General features: G+C 42.3%; 1 long non-coding RNA gene across 2 annotated transcripts in view; it reads left to right on the top strand.

Moving 5' to 3' along the window:
• The window catches only part of LOC132863737 (uncharacterized), a 48659-nt gene that overhangs the window by 25631 nt on the left and 1937 nt on the right, over nucleotides 1-21091 (top strand). For both annotated transcript variants that reach the window (XR_009650138.1, XR_009650137.1), the window contains one exon: nucleotides 2991-3039. This is a non-coding gene — a long non-coding RNA (uncharacterized LOC132863737). The remainder of the gene's footprint in view (nucleotides 1-2990; nucleotides 3040-21091) is intronic.

A 21091-nucleotide genomic window follows, 5' to 3' on the forward strand; every position in this document is an offset into this window, starting at 1 on the left:
ATGAAATTCTCACAAGCCTACTCTTGCAATGATTAGGACAGGTTTGTGTTTTTTTGTTTTGTTTTTTTTTTTATGTGGGGAAGAAACTCCTTTTTCTAGTTTTAGAAATTCTACCGATTCAGTTAAACATCCTTTTTTGTCCTACTTTTGTTCCTCTTAATAAAAATTGCATTTGTAAATTTAGAACACATTTTTATGTAAACAGATTCATGTCTTATACCAGTTGTCTTTGCTGTCACGAGTTGATGGAAATAAACAAAATGCTCTTTGTCCTTGTTCACCCATATTTGAGATATTTCTCCTTAAAGAAGGTGAATTCCTATAATCCCTCCATGGTCTAGGGGCAGTAGGAGCAGAAGAGTGTCCGCTCCGATGCTATCTGCCGACGCAGGCACAAAGCAGACGGGCTCAGGGTAATTGAATCCACATATCGAGTTTTGCGGGCTGGATTCCACAGGGCCTAGGCTTGGCACACATCTCTCTGTGGAATGTTGGTCTGAAAGCGTTGCCGCTGATTCGTTCCCGTTCGGCCCACAAAATAGTCCACAAAATGTTTCTGGAGAGATCTCTCAGATGCTCATCTGTCAGTTAGGGGAAATAAAAAGGCTGGGTGTGTTAGGTCAGAATCAGAAACTCTCAAGCGAACCATTAGACTTATTTATTGCCAGTAGAGGAGGGTACCGAGTTCAAAACCGAGGTGATTTAAGGTTATTGAATGGAATCCAAAGCCTAAGTGGGGCACATGGAGAAAAAAATCAGTAGAATCTTTTGCAGTAGAACTATTCCACAAAGACTTTGTAATCTGTTTGAGATTTGAATGGGATTCTGCCTCATATTCACGGCTCTGATCTAAACCCAGTCATCGATGTCACTTGTGTTAGCTGCATTTATTAGGATTCGTTAAAACTAAAAATAGATCCCAGGACACTTTATCTCCTAAGTCTAACGAATACAGGGCGAGAAATATTAGTCGTGTTCTGTATTTACTGACCTATATTCCCTTTTTTTCCTCTTCTGCTCCAGAGATAAAGATTTGTTTTCATTCTCTAAACACAAAAAAGTAGATCTTTATTTAGGCAATCTGCTGAAGAGTTGAATCAGCTACGTGAAATTAGTTGAAGCTCTTCAGTGATTGTATAGGACTGTAATCTGACACGCCTGGTCTATATAATGTGACAGTGAATCGATGTTGTTGAATTAACTGCAAAAATTCATTAAGATTCTTTTTTATAAAAATTTCACATCGGCATTTGGTTAATCAGCTGATAATTAGCCAATAACTCTGTGAGCAATATCAGCTGATAATTAGCCAATAACTCTGTTAGATTTCTGTGCTTCAATCCTCACTGGAAGCAAGTTATCAGGAGCACAATTGTGAGCTTTGAGAGAATGAAGTATTAAGTTTTGTGGTGCATTTTCCAATTGAATGTATTTCAGTTGTGAAGACTGGAATTGTTTTAATGAGGCTTTGAAATATGTTGCTTCTGCAGCATGCAGTCTCTTGGGGAAAAGGTAGTAATCCTGCTCATGCTTTCTGGGGACAGGTTAAGATTCAGGACACATTCCGGGGTCTCACCTGCCGTCTGCAACCAGAGCAGAGGATTTACACGCCCCGGGTTTCTAGTGTTTGTGTATGTGTGTCTTTGTGTTTGTAGCGGTCTGGCCAGCAAAAAGCAACAGCTACTTATGTAGCGAGATCTCACGCAGTTTATATGAGTCCTATCAAATGAAGTTCATGATTATTTTTTTTTTCTTAGACAAGTTTGTAAGACATTTGTGCAGCTTTGAGCCAGAATACCATCTCATTTACAAGATTTGGGTTCTGGCACTTGGGCATGAAACTGAACCGCTGGCCATGAAAATATCAGACCGACTTTGGACAGAGTAGAGCATTCCTGTTCTCCGTCACGCAAGCTGGCGCTCACACTCCGTGCACTGATGACGGGCAGCATGCCAGGTGGATGTTGCCATGACTCCCAACACCACTCCTACCCGCTCCCTCCCCTATGTTTCTCCCCCGGTGGTTGCCGAATTTTCGGGGTAGGCAGGGCTAAGGGTTTTGATTTAGACAAAAGATGTCTTCACACTGTCAGCCGAATGATTCAGTGGAACGCTTTTCCGATCCCGAACCGGAGAACTGTTTGACCTTTTGGCTGAGGTTTTGTTATGGTGCCAGGACAGAGACAGAGAGTGATAGAGGGAAAAAGAGAGAGAGGAAACTTGGAAAGCAGAGAGAATTCTTTCCCTTTTTTTCCTGCCTTTCGATGCCTGAGAAAATGGCGGATGGCGCTGCACAGTGCAGACCTATACCTGAATTTGCCAGGATCTCTGGATACTATCCCAGGCTGGTTTAGATTTGGCGCAGCACTCGTATTTATTTAATTTTTTATGTTCTTATCAATTCTTGCAAAAATGGGAAGAAAGCCTGTTAGAGGAGGCGGACGCTTCAAAATATAAAAAAAAAAAACGAAAAGTGTTAAAGTCCAGATGAATAGGTGAAGTTTTTGTAAGCTGGCACAGACTTTGGCATTGTTAAAAATCCCTGGTACCAGTCGTCTCCATTCCACGTGAGCGTCTCTCTCCGGTCAGATCGACTGAACATTAGCTGTTTTCATGGCAATACAGTTTGGCAGGTTTCCTGCCCCGGCAGATTCTTTGCTCTCTGGCAAAACCTCTGTGTGTGCAGTGTTGCCATGTTAAAGCACGGTACGCACTGTCAGAGCTGCTGAACTTTGGTGTTTGACTTGAACAAAACTGGATTAGTAGTCGAGAAATTAATAGTGGAACTGCACATGGGATTGTATCCTGCGTCGCTTTATTCATTTAAGTTCTATTTTGTAATATGGTAGTTATAACTATGTAATTATACCTATGTAATTACAATGATACACCAGCATCTCCACTCTATTACATTGTTTTGTCTGATGTGTCTGATGTTTTCACTGATGCCTGAAAGCAAACTTTCTTTGTGTTTTTTTTTTTTTTTTTAGTACAACGAGCATCAGCATATGATACATGTCCGGAGTTGTGCTACGTCAGGTAAGCTTTCCAACTTAATCTCTTATACTGAGTGCGTCACTACAGATATCAAGTACGAGATCATCACGAGATCAGACTGCGGCGTAATCACTCTGCACACGCTCGAAAGAAAAGACGAGCATGATGACGTGCAACTATTTAGTTCACTTTTTTTTTTGTAGTCTGTCTTCTTCTCTTTCAAAAGCATTACATTTCTTGTTCTTTCTTGGTTTGTTTTGGCAATTTGTGACAAACGCGTTTCTTGTTATTTTTCTGAGGATGAACCACGTGTCAAAAACCCGTAGATCCGATCTTGTGGCAAATCTGGTAACCCAAGCTCGATTCTGTGGGTCTCTGTCACCGTGGTGCAATCAGTCTTTGTCTGCCCAGTTTTATAGCAGTGGATTATTTATGTTCTGTAGTGTTGGGGATATTTTTTCTTTTAAATTTAATACCTTTCATGAGCAAAGCTCAATGGAACAGTACACGTCATCTCCTTAATCATCATAAAACTTTTTTGGTAAATCTTTTTAATAACGAGTGTTGTGTTACATATGTTAGTTTCTGTGAGTTTTTTTTTTTTCATTTCAAGCTCCAAATCTAAAGCACCAGACTATGGAGACAAGAAGAAACCGTGTGCATCCAGGTTGAGGTAGTAGGTTGTATGGTTTAGAATTACACCATGGGAGTTAACTGTACAACCTTCTAGCTTTCCTTGGAGTACACTCATGTCGTCCGGAGAGCCTTCTTCCTGATGTAAACATCACTTAAACAAGGAACTTTGTCGTAAAGAAATATTTTCATTTCCTTTAGCTTACATTTCTCGAGAGTCTTCGGAGGAGATTTAACCAATGTCATTGTGAAGGTTTCTGTTAGGAGATGCTTATATAACATTTACGGAAGGAGTCTCCAGTTCCGGCACTTTGTTTTCTGACACTAGGTTGTGACATTAGAATGTCTTCAGGATAGAACAAAGGTAGCGACGGAATGACTTTATAACCGCTAAACTATAATTTAGAACAGGAATTAATGCCTGATAAGACTGGTGATTAAATATAACTGTTGTTAACTATTAAATATAATTGTTAAAAAGTACAACATGTTGAAACATGTTACAACATGTAAATTCTAATGTCTGGAGTCGTAGTTTCATCCGTTTTTATTCATTTATTTATTTTATTAAGTGTCAATGGTATAAAAGATTAGGAAAAAGTGGGCAGTAGTATTACTTATGCTTATACAATTTGTCTTTCTTGTTAGAAATCGTTTGCGTGATGTTGAGAGATTCAGAACTTACTATAGCTCATGAGTAAGCCGGGCAAAACTTTGGTGGAAACCGGTGGCCTTGAACGATTAGAGCAGTTTGTATTTAATGCAGTTTTGTTACACAACTAAATTACATAAAGACAAACGGCTTCACTGAGCCAGATGAATGAACCCAACAGCAGGTTTTACATTAATGACAATGTTTAATTAGCAATACTAAATGGTCGTTTGCCATCGCGTGGACTCAGTAAGTGTTCACCACATTCTTTGAAATAATTCATGAAATAAAATATAAAATAAGTAATTAGAGGCGCATACGGTTTTGTAGCTTACACTTTAAAACACGCGGGAAGAAAGTTTGCGAACACACAACCCTCTTAACCGCTTAATGCAAAGTGACAGAGGAATTCACATTACGGTTTCCTTTAACGCGGCGGGTTAATTAACTTTTCCCCTTCTCAAAGGAGAGCTCACTATCTCAATTAGTGGTATTTGGAAGGGTTATTTATTTATTTTTTTTGTTGGAGATTTAATCCACTGCTGTGTATATGTACATTACACAACACACACAGGCTGTAATATTATAGTGCACCTACAATATAAACATGCAGGCTGAACCGCAGCAGGAAAAAATCCATCACAGTGTGATTTACTTATCATACTCTTTATGTACATCAGTCTTGAAGGACTAATAAGATATTATTGATGATAAAAAAAAGGTAGTATTATGTCTTTATTTATGCTTTTCCTGCACATAGTTCGAAGTTACGTAAATTTATTTTTCAAAAGCCGTGAGAGGAATCAAATCAAATCAAATCAAAAATTTACTTTTGCATCAGACGCCGAAGGTCAGCGTCGTTCTCTGGCTGTTCAGCGTAATATCTGTGATATTCAGCGTGTTTTATAATTGATATCATAAACAAAAAGACTGCTGCATTTATATGTGTAGGTTGTTCTTCTGTATGTTAGACTGTCGTCTAATTTTTTTGATATACAGTATGTGTCATCTGGGGCTGATTTCTTTCTCTCTCTGACTGTAGATTTTGTGCCACCTGTCAGTGACCACGGGCTACACAAGTATAGGATAAAAATCTCATTCTTGATTCATTTGTTTCCAAGAACAGCATTAAGTCTGCAGCTTTTTGTACTCAGGCATAACATTTGCATAAAATATTGCACTGCTATTCATTTATACTAACCTAGATTTAGCACACGATCTCACATACATATGTACCTGAAACAGGATGAGTCTATATCAGAAATCGGAATTTTGCGAGAAACCCATACATGCCTGCTTATAGTGAGAAACCTCAAGGTTGTCCTAAACAATTCCTTGATATGCATTGAATATTAAATTCCCAATTACTGGAAAAACATACGGCTACTACACCTGTACACATGCTCGTTCGTACAGCTCAAGGGCTTCAGCTAATCTTCACATCAAACATCAGAATGGAAAAATGACATGATCAGTTGTGACAGTTATCACGGCCTTGTTGTATTTTAGAAACGTTTAACGAACAACAGTGTCTAGAAAAAACATCCAGTGAACCAGAAATACCTTGCTGAGCTCAAAGAGAATGACCATGAAAAAGAAATAATCTCAAATACATACGACAGGTTCCATGTCTGTCAACCAAGAACAGGAATCTGAGGCTACAGGGGCTGTAGAGCAAATTTCCTGCATTGTGTGTGATCAGCTGATTGCTTAATTGCACTAGTATGCAGGTATACAGGTAGTCCTAATAAAATGAGTATATACAGTATATTGAACTGAATTGTGAATGGAGTTTGCATGTTCTCCCCGTGCCTCGGGGGTTTCCTCCGGGTACTCCGGTTTCCTCCTCCGGTCCAAAGACATGCATGGTAGGTTGATTGGCATCTCTGGAAAATTGTCCGTAGTGTGTGATTGCGTGAGTGAATGAGAGAGTGTGTGTGTGCCCTGCGATGGGTTGGCACTCCGTCCAGGGTGTATCCTGCCTCGATGCCCGATGACGCCTGAGATAGGCACAGGCTCCCCGTGACCCGAGGTAGTTCGGATAAGTGGTAGAAAATGAGAGAGTGAGTGAATTGTGAATCAAAGAATCTGAGCCAAAAAAGCTGATTCCTGTTACCCTCACTAATCTACAGCCCTTGTTTAATTTCTGTTCGGGCTTCTTCTTGCCGAAACACCCATATCACAGTAACAGTATAATAAACAAGGATAAGGTTTATTACTTCACTTCGCCTGACTACCCATTACGTTTCTAAAAATGTCTAGTGTTTTTTTCTTGGTTTTGTAGCAAAGGACTGGAGCATCAACCACTCTTCTGTTTAACATTCGTGCTATTTAACATCACAGAATTGAGACACTTTAAAAATTAGGAGTCATGGTTGCAATCTGTCTTTCAGTGATCACTTGTGTGTGTGTGTGTGTGTGTGTGTGTGTGCATCTTGAACATGTGTGTTCCTCATTGTCATAACTGCAAGACACACACACAATATCTGTGTGTTCGATTTTCTTCAGCCATCATTATGAGGTGCCACTAATAAAAGATTTGATGGACAACTTTCTCTCGAAATTCTTTATTTTATCCAAACTTAAAGCCCCCGTTGCCTTCCCATTTGTCCATTCACCACACGTCATTATTAATAATATGACAAACCGTGATAAAATGACGTTTGTAAATCAGCACACACCAGTCCTGTGTACATGAGGGAACCATTTTCATCCTTCACTGTCTCGTGTGTTTGCTTAGCCTCAGTGAAGGCTTCCTCAATCCCACCAGGCCTTGACATTTTACCCAACGCTCCTAACCAGTGATTTACAGACAGAATCCAGACCTAGACAGGACTCACAAAACATAACGCTGGAACTGTACCATATGGGAAAGGTCTTGGTGTTACGGTCTCTGCAGCGTATTGCGTCTTTGATATACAGCCTCACATCACTCGCAGGAAATACATGGTATATCTGCTGTACCGTGCGCTCAGTCATACAGAATGACTCGTCCCCGAACCTTTGTTCCTCCCTCTCCGGCTCAGCATGACACGGGCGCTGTCTCTGCAGAATGAGGACACTAGGTTGCTTTGGCTGCACGCCACTGCTTGTGAAGCACATTCGATTGGACCAGAGAGGAGAGAAAATATGGAGGAAGTTCTGAAATCTGCTGTGTGGTTTCACAGACCTGTCCATGTCAGCTAAATTGATTTAGGAACGTGAGTAACTGAGAATCATTCATCAATACAGTGAGACGTTGCAAATGAGCGTTTTGACTTGGAAACTTGGGCGGCAGAAACGCAATTATGAATATGAATTGAATCTGAGGAGAGATCGGTGAAACCGATGTGGAATTTATGTGTAGATCTATTATATAAACACTCATGCATTGTGTGTGTGTGTGTGTGTGTGTTTTAAATTGCTGCGATTCCCAGCAGCTCAGTGACTAGGTTTCTCCTGGAACTATCTCAGTAAAAAGCCTTAGGAGATTTACATCCACAGTTGTTTTTTTTCCAGCTCCAGATTCACTTAGCTTGTTTTTTTTTATTGTATCTTTATATTACTGAGTGTTTCTAAAGAGGCAGTAGGGTAAAATTGGAGCGAACAGCTTTTAATTAAAGCACAAACAAATGACTTGTGGTATTAATATAGATTTGATTTGTGAACATGGATACGATTCAATACGCTCCTCGTCGTACTGACACCGTGTCAAAAATGAGTTCACAACAAACATGTAGAAATTCGAACAAGACTCGTTTCGTTTTATATAAGTACAGCAGGGCATTTGATGATGTCCAGTGTTGTTACTTTTATAATCATTTATTACTCACTGGACAGTGAAGTAATTGTTTTATTTTCTCATTTTGTTTGTGAACCTTTTTCTTTATATATATATATATATATATATATATATATATATATATATATATATATACACATAAATGTTGTAACATTGATAGAAAAAACTTCGGCAAAACTTTGTGTTACATAACACATGGAGACGTCTTTTTTAAGACGTTTTTTCAAGTGTTGTCAGGATACTTTTGCAATCTTTCCCTCACTTCGCTGAAATAAAACGAACCTTTCCAACTTTAAAAACTTTTAAAAGGCATGTCAAGTTGTTGCAGTTCTTTATTCTTTACTTTTTCTCAGCTTGAAAAATAAGTTGTTTTACATCTTTTTTCAAATGACAACAACGGAAATTTTTTTGAGGTGTCTTTTCTCCAGCGAAAGTACATGCTGTCTTGTGGGGATTCTTGCCATTTTTTAAATCGTAACACGGACCAGACTGGGGATGTGCTGCGTGACAGAAGAAATCCCGAATCCTTGGCTTTATGTCCAACTCCTCTTTTTCGGACTCGGCTCAGCTGTTCCGTCTGTCGTCCCGGATCTTTATCCCACCTCAAATCTGAAGTTAGGAAAGTTTTCGTTTCATTTTTTTTCTAGGGAGATTTTTGCTATGGGAACACTGACAAACCACTAGACACTTGTCTTAACGTTTTTATTTTTTTATTTTCCAGCACTAAAGAATAAGCTTTTTACTTTGCAAATTCAACACTTTCGAATTGACACTGACTCTTAAAAACTAGACAGTTGCTGAGACACAAAAACTCACAGGAGTTTGTTTTAAGAGGCAGTTTTTGTCCTCACCCCCTGAACCCCAATGGTTCCTCCAGATGTAGCAGAGCGAAGCGTGTCAGAAAAATCCCGCCGCCTCAGCAGAATCAGATCCAGCTGGCGCGATCGGCCGAGCTACAACTCATTGGTTACAGCTGGGCTTCGATTTATGTGATAGCTGAACAAATAAATTACAGGATTAGATAGGGCAGGAAAGAAGACACTTTTGTTTCACTCCACCATCGGCCTCTGCGAGTCCGCACCTCTCAAGTGTAAACAAACGGCCTCGGATATTAACGGGGATTTAATAGCGTTAAAAATAGGTCTTAATTGAATTGAGGGGAAAAACAAACCTTTTCTTTTTGCAACAAATTATTTTTTGAGTTCACATTCATGTTAAGGCTTTGGATTGAAACCTGAATGGATGTAATGTTCTCAAATTCTACAAACTTACCAAAAAATATTTGGCTTAAATGGAAAAAAAAACCTTTACTAACTACAATTCAATTTCTATTTATTTATCACAACTCTAATTGCAGATGTTGATCCGTCTTCATTGTAAAAGGTTCCCAGACCGTTTATCGCATTTGGTTTGTATTGTTTTCCCGTTGTAAATTTTCTATATGTATTCCTTTTCCTCAATACCGTTAATGACCTTTAATCAAAATAAGAAAAGTATGCTCGGAGACACGGAAAAAAGCATCACGTTTGTTACAATTCTACAAACGTTCCTCGAGAAAAGTGTCAGGAGTCGATTGCTTTTGTGTCACATAACTACAGGAAATCCATTCTCTGTAAATAAAACATGGCAGAACATAGAGAGTTTTAAATCTTTATTGATAATCCTCATTTTCTCCATGTACATCAGCGTGTTTTAACGTACCTCGATACGTGCATGGATTTTTTTGTAGGTGCACTGCCTCAGCTGCACATTCTCATATGTAATTGATTGTTAGTTTGTGTGTCTGTCTGCGTGTGTGTGTGTAATTGAGCACTTAGCCTCCTGCCCTTCACCCTTCCAAGCCAAGAACATCACTGAACCTGACCTGAGCATCACTGGTGCTGGAAAAAGACCACAGCGAGTGAACGAGTGAGCCAGGTTCCTTGCTGAGGTGCTCGATACACCGCGCTGCTTTTCATGCCGAGACAGACAGAGCAATAAAAAGACCAAATCCAATTAGAAATAGGATAAATAAATACACATATAACGTACATGACTGAGGCATCATTGATCTGTCTGGAGTCAGGAACGGCCTTGCTGCGTAAAGCACTTTCTCCCATCGATGTACCCGTGACTTTTGACCTCTGGGACAAATCAATGGGATTGATCAGCGGCTGCAGACTGGACCGTCCTCTACAGGGACCAGACACAATGGTCATTAATGCGTTTTCTATGTGTGCGTGTGTGTGTGCGTGTGTGTGTGCGCGTGTGTACGTGAGCGAGCGACTACCACAACCCCCTCCATACTCCATGTCTCTCATGTGTATACATTCGTGCATTTACTTGCAATTTTCTTTTATTCTTTAAATAAAAAGGATTATTATTTAAACTTATTATATTAAACAAACATCATGTTGATGCCTCTAGAACACAGATCTCTCCAAATTTTGTTTCCGCTCATGTTCGGTTTGACGTCACAGCTTTTTTGCGTCAGAAAGCTTGTAATGTTTCCTTTGTTGTCTTTTCCAGCTCTCGCGTCTGTTTATATCCAGTTGTATAGTTTACACTTTGCTTAGATGAAAAACGAGTCTCGTGTTTGTGAGTCACTAAAACAGACACTCATTTACTTAATATCCACTGCACCAAATAAGCCATGTGTCACTTATATACATCTAAATCATGTAATCATCTTCAATCTTCATCTACAGAAATTGACCGTTTTAATCTTTCTAGAAATAAGCGCAATTATCTGCTTATAAGAAGAGACGGGGATCGTGTAGATGATTCACATTTGTGACGCGTTTATATAATAAACAATGCAGAAACAATAAGATCTTCATGACTTGTTGACTCATCCTCGTGCGTAATTAAGGACACGGCGCACAACAGTCAGATCTGCTAAACCGATGCAGGTAAAAGTCAAAGCAGCTTTCATTTAAATTTTAATTAAGAAAGAAGAGCATGAGAAAAAAAGTGAGAAATAAGAAGCTAAAAATAATAGATATTGCTGTTGAGTCAGCTGATGGCGTACAAGTCCTGATCGATATCTGATGATGCCTGAGAATGACCTGAAATATTGTGACCCCTGCTCTTAGCTCTTTATAGGTTCAAATCTTGATACGTTTTGAATGTTTCAGTGAATGAATCGTCTGGAGTTCCTCACTAACAGAGAGTGTTGGAACTTAGCGTTGTTTTGTTTTGTTTTTTTCACCTTAAAGCTTTATAGTAGCAACCTTGTGTCATAAACCTAACACGGTGCAGAAATGTGAGTGTTGACTCTCGCTGCGTCAACAAGGTGCTTTTCTCAACAAAATGGCGGTGAGCTGAGCACCTTGAGTGTACGGGTCTCTGTCTCACTCGTGTGTGTGTTTATGTGTTTGCGCCTGGGTAAACGGTCGCCTCTAATGTGTGTGTGTTGTGCGTTCGTGTGTATGAGGACCCGCTTTATTGTCTGGATTGTGTGTGACGGCGGCCCTCTGCTGACGGTCCGTGGGTGCATAAGCTTGGCCACAGGCCCAGACACTGCCACAGCGGTAATAGAGTTGATTGATCATCACTCCGTCAAGGTTTCCCTGCTGATTTCACCAGCCCTCACTGGTGCACACCACACACACACAAACACACACACACACACACACACACATACTCTACCACTTTTCTTCATCCTGAGGCTCGAGCCAGCATGGTGTGCTCTCATATCGGCGAAGTCGCCTCTCAGATCAGCTTTAGGTTGAAATGCAGCCCCTCAGCAAGACCATTCCGTGTGTGTGTGTGTGTGTGTGTGTGTGAGTGTGTGTGTGAGCGCCAGGCTCTGCATTGCAGTGCGGGCAACATAGGCGGCGTTTGCATTAAGCACATAATCAATGACCGGCTGTCAGCGTAAGGGTCACGACCCCCATCCACACTGCAGGGAGCAGCGAGAGAAGGTCACAGGTTGCGAGATTAAGACGGGGCCGTCCTGAAGCGCTCCCAGACAGATAAATCAACCATCATCCCATCTCATCAAATGTGTCTGCTCCTCTGAGAATTGATTCAGACTCCACGACTGACTGGGCTTTGCTCCACCACTATCACCCCACCACCCCCACCCACCGAAAAAAGACACTGATGGCTGCTTTGACCGAAGGATTTTATTGAGCTTTTTTTTTCTCCTAAGTGTTGTTTGATGAACTGCAGTGGTTTTGTCACGTGGCATTGCGCTGCGTGTGAAGAAAAGTTATGCTTCCCAGAGGCAGACCACTTTATTTCTGAACCTCATACTAAACCTTCGAGCCATTCGTGTAGCCAAAAGCTGCTTTTAATAATCGTTAGGATATTTTTTTATATTATATGCAGTTATATAAATGATTAAGGATACTTTTAGATTGCATTTCCTTTACATCACTTTGCTCTATATTGACTTTTTTATTTAATTTTATTTATTTATTTATTTTTCCTTTTTCTTTTATATATATATGTATATATATGCTCCCAATATTTGAATAAACTGTGCATGGGTTGGGGGTATGTGGCAACAGCAAGCTGGCCACCCCACTGGACGTGTGTATGTGATGTGCATGTATTTCAAAACACTTTGTTTTTTCCTTAAGGAAGGGATTGATCAGTGTAGGACGAAGCCTTTGCAGCAGTCGAGATGGAGTGAGTGAGAGAGAGAGAGAGAGAGAGAGAGTAGGAGAGGGAGAGAAGGATGTAGTGAGAGCAGAGGAGAGGGAGGGTGCTCAGCGCAGCACGCCGCTGCCGACTGGAGCTCAGACTTGCCGACATGCTGGAGAGACTCTCTGCCAGACAGGTACGGCGGCCTGGACAAAATGAAAGGAGGAAAGGGGAGGGATCACTAAGGGAAAAGATCAAGAGGGTTTTTTTGGGGCTGAGTGATTGTTTCTGGTATTGGGGTGCATGAGAGAGTGTGTATATGAGAGACTGAGAGAGAGAGAGTGATTGTGATGATGGTGGTGTAATGGGGTGGGGGTGGAGAGGCAACGTTGGGGTGAGGTAGGGTGTCAGAGGAAGACGAGAGTGTGTCAGAGTGTGTCTCCTTACCTCACAAGCTCCTGTCCCATCTCAGTGACCTGCCTCTGTCTGGGATTACCTTCTCCTCTCTCTATCTCTCTCTCTCTTACTCGCACACTCTTTTTCTTCTTACCCTTTACCGTTACTCTGAAATGACAAATCATACGTGTCGGCTCTGACGGCGTGCCTGTGTGCATGTGAGGCAGGGAGGAGGGGTTGTTAAAGGCACGTGTCGAGCCGTTCTCATTTCCGGCAGCGTCCGCTCTTTCCCTATTCCCTTGAGGAGGAGGAAGCTGGCTGATTGTTTGTGGGGGGGAGGAGTCTGCTATTGGTGTGTTTGTGTGTGTGTTTGTGTGCAAGCGTGGCGAAAAATGACATTTCGGCTGGCGCGTGCGCTTTTGAAATTGATGCCGGGCCAGTCTGATGTCGGGACTAGAGAAAAGGCAGCGAGAAAGCCACCACTGTCGTCTCTGCCAATCGATCTGGTGATCACATCTAAATGACAACTTTGGTCCGGAGGGGAGCGCGCCAGTGTCGTAAGGAAGGGGGTAAGGAAGGGGGGGTGGCGGGGGTGTCGCAGTGGCTGTGTGTCTGAGTTAAATGAGCGCAGGTGGGGGGAGTAGGGGGGAGCAGAGGAGAACTGCAGCCGCCGCCGATCAGCGTCTCGCACTTTTTTTTTTGCTGATACCGAATCGTTTGCGAGAGGCGCGAATCCCGAGTCCTTCCCCTTTTCTCCGTGTCTGAGCTGCACCTCTGCCTTTCCATACAAGCCGCTTGCAGCAGATCAGCAAGGTGAGAGATGCACACCAATGCTGTGGCTCTGAAGACAAAGGAGAGAGAGGAAGAGATAGAGACTGACCATCTGACTAGGGGTTTACCTCAGCCAACAAAGGCTAGTTAGCGCAGAGCAGTGTGCCACGGACTCACAGCTGCATTTTTGACGGAGAAATGAAAAAGTCTGGAAAGGCGTGTTCTTTTTTAAAACTCGTTCGCTCTTTATCAGTCGTGTCTGCTGCTTTCGTCGGGCCGGGTCAGCGTTCGGATTGTAGCGACTAGCGTGGAATGCTGGACAAGTTATCTGGTGAAAAATCGGGGTTGAGGGGGGAGTGTGTGTGTGTCTGTGTGTGTATCTGTGTGTGTTTTTATATCCTGATCTGTCTGCAGAGGGCCGGTGTTGTTGTACGGTACCAGACAGAGCGCTGGCCCGCCGAGACGAACAGAGCCGGGCGTTGAACAAAGAGCAGCCACACAGGAAAGTGTGTGTGTGAGTGTGTGTGTGTGTGTGTGTGTGTGTGTAAATGTGTGTGCATGACAGAGAGAGGCAGGATCCTGGTTCTTCCCCCCCACACACTCTAACCCCTGCACCTCTCCGGACCATGCTGTACTTCTCCTGTTCCCTGAGACCCTAACTTGTGAGCTGAGCGAATTCAAAATCACGGGTTAGGCTCTTGGGACCTGGGCGGAGGGCAAGAGCGACTCGGAACTCCGAACTTTCCTCCCGAGGTGACGCAGGATAGTAAGGCAGGATGCCGACTGATGTCCTAGGAACAGGGACTAAAACGAAGCAGGGACGGTGAATCAGTTAGACCTGGCGGAAAGCTGCTGTTACAGCAGATTGCTGTCTAGACAACGCCTTTCTTCGATTTTTTTCACGCAGCTTATTGCGCGCAGCATGTTCTGTAATTAATCTGTGTTCCGCTTGTCGAGATTGTTGCAAAAAACTTTTAAATAATTTTATTTTGTCAGACTTGTTTAGACTTGTCAAATGTTGATGTGTTTTTCCCTCACAGGCCACTAGGCAGCACAATGTGTCGTCAAACCTCTGTTAATCAACACAAATAAAAAATTTAATGTGCGTAAAGATGCGTAGATTTTTGTGTCATCTAGTTGCCATTTCAGGTCAATAACTGATTATTTCCTAACGATTCTCTTAAACGAATCTCAGATCTCACAAAAAAGGCGCAAAGTTACACTCTGTTCTTAGTCACAAGGAGGATGAGGAAGTTCACTACATTTATAATCAACATTTTTCAATAAAAGAACGTTCTATCATGTTCAAAAAACATCTCCGCTTTTCATCCACTTTCCCAGTTCATCCTTCATCCCTCAGTACCATTTTAGACATGAATCAATTACGCTTGTTATTCCTCTTGTCTCTTCATTATTCACCACCTTGTCCTTAAAAGGGTTTCACATATTGAGTAAACACATGCTCATTGCTCATCTTTTTTTTTTTTTCTAACAGAAAGTCTGACTCCTGGTACAGTTTCTGCCGCTTAATTAAATCCACACACCTCCTCATCTCATAATATCAGCGCAGACTTTCAGAACTGAACAGCAGATTAATTTCTCTAATGCCACCCTGGCATCTGCGCCCACTGGAAAGGTGGCCTGACATTTAACAACAGCTCTGCAGTCCGGGTTCACTCGGTACAGTAGGACTCTTCTTTTTTTTTTGCTCCGCAAACTGAACTCATTAAGTGTTACGACTAATTTTGTTACATCCTCCCTGGAGTGTTCAACTTTTAAAAATCTAATTTTGCTAAATTACCCACATTAGAAACGCTGTTTTTCAAAAACAATCGCTTTTCCCCTCAGACGCTCTCTCTCTTTTGCTCTCTCTGTCTGTCTCTCTGTCTCCTTTACTGTTTCTCTCTGGCTCTAATTGTATTTTCTCCCCCCGTTTGGTCTCGCACCGAACAATAGCCGATGCCAACTAATCAGTGTGACTCTTTACCACGGAGCCCCCAGCAACAGCTGAAGCGCTGCCATGCTCCACGCATACCAAGCAGTCAGCCGCGGCACGGCAAGCGCCAGCCCGGTGCCCACCGTGGGGCCAGACACTTTTATTAGAATCTGTCTGACACTTGCCGAAGCCTGGCAGCGCCAAGGCAATGATGAAATTCACTGCTCTCCCTACCCCCACCAACACACACACACACAGCACGCTTTTCAGAGCTCATCTGAACAGTCCTATAAATATTCGACCCCCCTCCAGAGTGGAGTACAGAGGATGTGGCACAACCGCAAATGAAAAAAAAATGTTTAATAAATGGATTGATGTGTTTTAAAGGGTCTGGTGAGCTCTGCGCACACACACACACACAAACATGCACCCTGCTTCACTGTGCTTTTAATATTTACAGATTTAGTCAGAGACACATTGGCATATTGGTTATTTGTGTTTATTGTTTGTTTTACACACAAGACGTTCGACATGAAGGCAGACACGCAGAGACCTTTTCATAAACATTTTGAAGTGCCAATGCCACAATAATTACTTCCATAATAAGCAGTAAAAAAAAAGGATCACTGATTTGTATGAATTGCTTTACTTGTGTCTGCTAATTAATTTGTATTGTTTGGGACTTTATTGTAAGGGAGTGTCTGTCACTATCACACATTTACTTTAATACGACCGAGTAGCGTACTGTGCTTCCTAATAAATCGCAAAGCACGATTTTTTAAAGGAAAATAAAAAGATGACATATTTTTCTTTTCTTTTTTTTTTTCATTATGTCCATAGAGGGAGGACATGAGCATTTTTCATCTTGTCATGATCACTTGTTTTTTATTGTATAGCTTTAACTCAGGCTCACATCACATGTGTCATGCTCGACATAATTCTGCAAATAATCATTTAACGTTCCTGCAATCTGCTGAAAAGTAAAACATGAGCTGGGATGTAATAAAACAGACTTCCAAATACTAAAACTCAGTAATTCCCTATAATGAACATTCATACCACACTGAAATTAAAGCAGCTCTATGGCTGTTTTATTGTTTTATAAAAATGTGGCACACAGGTGCTCGTTGTGCTCCATCGTATCACCTGTCTTGCAGAGCGCCATGAGAAAATTCTGTTAAATGTCAAGCAATAAAGGCTGACAACGGTAGATGTTATATTAAAACGGTCTGTCTAGGGGGGTAATGTAAGAGCTTGTGTCCTTTACAAACCAGACTTAATGTCTGTGCATGTGAAACATGCTGAAAGTAGATTAAGAGTTGCTCAGGAGTTTGAGATGGCATCAAGACTTGGAGGATTACAGCCTTGTTTTTCCCATCGATCGAAAGCTGCGTTAACGTCAGACATTTCCGAAGTCTTATCAATCCAAATCTGAGGAACCAGCAGTGTGTGTGTTGCAAGAGGGGAGCGGGTGGGGAGTCTGATGTCTGAGTTTCCAGACACTGCAGTGGGAGGCCAGACAGTCACCTGAACTCAATCACAGATTGTGTGTTCTAATCAGAATTGGACTCTGTCTCAATACAAAGTCAAACACTAACTCCACGTCCACAAATTTTTGTCATTGCAGTCTTTACTACTATTCAGCCTACCAGTCACCCACCCATTAAATCCATGCTGGGGTTACAGTGAAACACTAGGATCCTTTATGAAAACTCTGCAGTGGACGATGCCAATAACATTTAGTGTGTGATATGGTCAATACAATATAAAGTTTAAAGACATGCCTCTTTTACTGGGATTAACCGGCACAGAGGACACGCCTCCATCACTGTGCTTGTAGAGAGAGGACATGCCACCTTCACTGTACTTATAGAGAGAGGACTCGCCTCCGTCACTGTACTTATTGAGACAGAGGACACTCCTCCATCACTGTATTTATAGAGAGAGGTCACGCTCCATCACTGTATTTATAGAGAGAGGACACGCCTCCATCACAGTACTTATAGAGAGAGGACACTCCTCCATCACTGTATTTATAGAGAGAGGACATGCCTCCATCACTGTACTTATAGAGAGAGGACATGCCTCCATCACTGTACTTATAGAGAGAGGACACGCCACCATCACTGTACTTATAGAGAGAGGACACTCCTCCATCACTGTATTTACAGAGAGAGGACACGCCTCCATCACTGTACTTATAGAGAGAGGACATTCCTCCATCACTACTTATAGAGAGAGGACACGCCTCCATCACTGTACTATAGAGAGAGAGGACACGCCTCCATCACTGTACTTATAGAGAGAGGACACGCCTCCATCACAGTACTTATAGAGAGAGGACACTCCTCCATCACTGTATTTATAGAGAGAGGACATGCCTCCATCACTGTACTTATAGAGAGAGGACATGCCTCCATCACTGTACTTATAGAGAGAGGACACGCCTCCATCACTGTACTTATAGAGAGAGGACACTCCTCCATCACTGCATTTACAGAGAGAGGACACGCCTCCATCACTGTACTTATAGAGAGAGGACATTCCTCCATCACTACTTATAGAGAGAGGACACGCCTCCATCACTGTACTATAGAGAGAGAGGACACGCCTCCATCACTGTACTTATAGAGAGAGGACACGCCTCCATCACTGTACTTATAGAGAGAGGACACGCCTCCATCACTGTACTTATAGAGAAAGGACACGCCTCAATCACTGTACTTATATAGAGAGGACACGCCTCCATCACTGTACTTATAGAGAAAGGACACTCCTCCATCACTGTACTTATAGAGCGAGGACACGCCTCCATCACTGTACTTATAGAGAGAGGACACGCCTCCATCACTGTACTTATATAGAAAAGACACGCCTCAGTCACTGTACTTATATAGAGAGGATACGCCTCCATCACTGTACTTATAGAGAAAGGACACGCCTCCATCGCTGTACTTATAGAAAGAGCACATGCCTCCATCACTGTACTTATAGAGAGAGGACACACCTCCATAACTATAATTATAGAGGACATGCCTCCATCACTGTCCTTATAGAGAGAGGACACGCCTCCATAACTATACTTATAGAGAGGACACACCTCCATCACTGTACTTATAGAAAGAGCACATGCCTCCATCATTGTACTTGCAGAGAGAGGACATGCCTCCATCACTGTACCTATAGAGAGAGGACACGCCTCCATCACTGTACTTATAGAGAAAGGACACTCCTCCATCACTGTACTTATAGAGAGAGGACACGCCTCCCTCACTGTACTTATAGAGAGAGGACACTCCTCCATCACTGTATTTATAGAGAGAGGACATTCCTCCATCACTGTACTTATAGAGAGAGGACACGCCTCCATCACTGTACTTATAGAGAGAGGACACGCCTCCATCACTGTACTTATAGAGAGAGGACACTCCTCCATCACTGTACTTATAGAGAGAGGACACGCCTCCATCACTGTACTTATAGAGAGAGGACACGCCTCCATCACTGTACTTATAGAGAGAGGACACTCCTCCATCACTGTACTTATAGAGAGAGGACATTCCTCCATCACTGTACTTATAGAGTGAGAGGACACGCCTCCATCACTGTACTTATAGAGAGAGGACACTCCTCCATCACTGTACTTATAGAGAGAGGACATTCCTCCATCACTGTACTTATAGAGTGAGAGGACACGCCTCCATCACTGTACTTATAGAGAGAGGACACTCCTCCATCACTGTACTTATAGAGAGAGGACATTCCTCCATCACTGTACTTATAGAGAGAGGACACGCCTCCATCACTGTACTTATAGAGAGAGGACATGCCTCCATCACTGTACTTATAGAGAGAGGACACGCCTCCATCACTGTACTTATAGAGAGAGGACACGCCTCCATCACTGTACTTATAGAGAAAGGACACGCCTCAATCACTGTACTTATATAGAGAGGACACGCCTCCATCACTGTACTTATAGAGAAAGGACACTCCTCCATCACTGTACTTATAGAGCGAGGACACGCCTCCATCACTGTACTTATAGAGAGAGGACACGCCTCCATCACTGTACTTATATAGAAAAGACACGCCTCAGTCACTGTACTTATATAGAGAGGATACGCCTCCATCACTGTACTTATAGAGAAAGGACACGCCTCCATCGCTGTACTTATAGAAAGAGCACATGCCTCCATCACTGTACTTATAGAGAGAGGACACACCTCCATAACTATAATTATAGAGGACATGCCTCCATCACTGTCCTTATAGAGAGAGGACACGCCTCCATAACTATACTTATAGAGAGGACACACCTCCATCACTGTACTTATAGAAAGAGCACATGCCTCCATCATTGTACTTGCAGAGAGAGGACATGCCTCCATCACTGTACCTATAGAGAGAGGACACGCCTCCATCACTGTACTTATAGAGAAAGGACACTCCTCCATCACTGTACTTATAGAGAGAGGACACGCCTCCCTCACTGTACTTATAGAGAGAGGACACTCCTCCATCACTGTATTTATAGAGAGAGGACATTCCTCCATCACTGTACTTATAGAGAGAGGACACGCCTCCATCACTGTACTTATAGAGAGAGGACACGCCTCCATCACTGTACTTATAGAGAGAGGACACTCCTCCATCACTGTACTTATAGAGAGAGGACACGCCTCCATCACTGTACTTATAGAGAGAGGACACGCCTCCATCACTGTACTTATAGAGAGAGGACACTCCTCCATCACTGTACTTATAGAGAGAGGACATTCCTCCATCACTGTACTTATAGAGTGAGAGGACACGCCTCCATCACTGTACTTATAGAGAGAGGACACTCCTCCATCACTGTACTTATAGAGAGAGGACATTCCTCCATCACTGTACTTATAGAGAGAGGACACGCCTCCATCACTGTACTTATAGAGAGAGGACATGCCTCCATCACTGTACTTATAGAGAGAGGACACGCCTCCATCACTGTACTTATAGAGGAAGGACACGCCTCCATCGCTGTACTTATAGAGCGAGGACACGCCTCCATAACTATAATTATTGAGAGGACACGCCTCCATCACTGTACTTATAGAGAAAGGACACTCCTCCATCACTGTACTTATAGAGAGAGGACACGCCTCCATCACTGTACTTATAGAGAAAGGACACTCCTCCATCACTGTACTTATAGAGAGAGGACACGCCTCCATAACTATAATTATTGAGAGGACACGCCTCCATAACTATAATTATAGAGAGGACACGCCTCAAATTATAATAGTTTTAATCAGATCAGCTGTAAATGTTGCGTGTGATGATTTTATGACCAGAATCTCACGGTTCTACT

The sequence above is a fragment of the Tachysurus vachellii genome, chromosome 20 (assembly GCF_030014155.1).
Source record: "Tachysurus vachellii isolate PV-2020 chromosome 20, HZAU_Pvac_v1, whole genome shotgun sequence".
Classification (NCBI taxonomy): Eukaryota; Metazoa; Chordata; class Actinopteri; order Siluriformes; family Bagridae; genus Tachysurus; species Tachysurus vachellii.